Genomic DNA, 1556 nt, shown 5'->3' on the forward strand with positions numbered 1-1556 from the left:
TCACCTATGTCTGAGCTATTGAAGTCCTCAAATCATAGTTTAAAGACTTCAAAGAGCAGAGAATCCTCCAGCAAGTGACCCGTGCCCCATGCTACAGAGGAAGGCGAAAAACCTCCAGGGGCCTCTTCCAATCTGCTCTGGAGGAAAATTCCTTCCCAACCCCAAATATGGAAATCAGCTAAACCCTTAGCATATGGGCAAGATTCACCAGCCAGATACCCAGGAAAGAATTCTCTGTAGTAACTCAGATCCCACCCCATCTAACATCCCATCACAGGCCATTGGGCCTATTCACCATGAATATTTAAAGATCAATTAATTGCCAAAATCATGTTATCCTATCATACCATCTCCTCCATAAACTTATCGAGTTTAATCTTAAAGCCAGATAGGTCTTTTGCCCCCACTGCTTCCCTTGGAAGGCTATTCCAAAACTTCACTTCTCTGGTGGTTAGAAACCTTCATCTAATTTCAAGTCCAAACTTCCCAATGACCAATTTACATCCATTTGTTCTTGTGTCCACATTGGTACCGAGCTTAAATAATTCCTCTCCCTCTCCGGTTTTTATCCCTCCGATATATTTATAGAGAGCAATCGTATCTCCCCTCAACCTTCTTTTAGTTAGGCTAAACAAGCCAAGCTCCTTGAGTCTCCTTTCATAAGACAGGTTTTCCATTCCTCGGATCATCCTAATAGCCCTTCTCTGTACCTGCTCCAGTTTGAATTCATCCTTCTTAAACATGGGAGACCAGAACTGCACACAATATTCCAGGTGAGGTCTCACCAGTGCCTTGTACAATGGTACTAAAACTTCCTTATCTCTACTGGAAATACCTCGCCTGATGCATCCCAAGACCGCATTAGCTTTTTTCACGGCCATATCACATTGGCAGCTCATACTCATCCTAGGATCAACCAATATTCCAAGGTCCTTCTCCTCCTCCATTACTTCTAATTGATGCGTCCCCAGCTTATAACTAAAATTCTTGTTATTAATCCCTAAAAGCATGACCTTACCCTTCTCACTATTAAATTTCATCCTATTACTATTGCTCCAGTTTACAAGGTCATCCAAATCTTCCTGTATGATATCCTGATCTCTCTCTAAATTGGCAATACCTCCCAGCTTTGTATCATCCGCAAACTTTATGAGCACACTCCCATTTTTTGTGCTGACGTCAGTAATAAAAAGATTAAATTAGATTGGTCCCAAAACTGATCCCTGAGGAACTCCACTGGTAATCTCCCTCCAGCCTGACAGTTCACCTTGTACTGAAAAGACTCGGTATACCATTGCCAATCCCCGGAAGCCTGAAACCTGCACTTACCTATGTGTATCAACATTTTGATATTCCCAGCCTAACACATGGTCTTTAGAATAGATGAGATGCTCTCAGATTGAAGCCTGTGCAGCACCTGCTGGTGGTCCCTGGAGAGCTGGTCACATGGCACTGGCTCTTCCTTTTTCTCCAGATGCTAAATTGCATTAAAAAGAAACTAGAAATACATTAAATACTTTTGAATATTACTTTTCCACATAAGCAATTGCTCTAGT

The sequence above is a fragment of the Dermochelys coriacea genome, chromosome 8 (genome assembly GCF_009764565.3).
Source record: "Dermochelys coriacea isolate rDerCor1 chromosome 8, rDerCor1.pri.v4, whole genome shotgun sequence".
Classification (NCBI taxonomy): Eukaryota; Metazoa; Chordata; order Testudines; family Dermochelyidae; genus Dermochelys; species Dermochelys coriacea.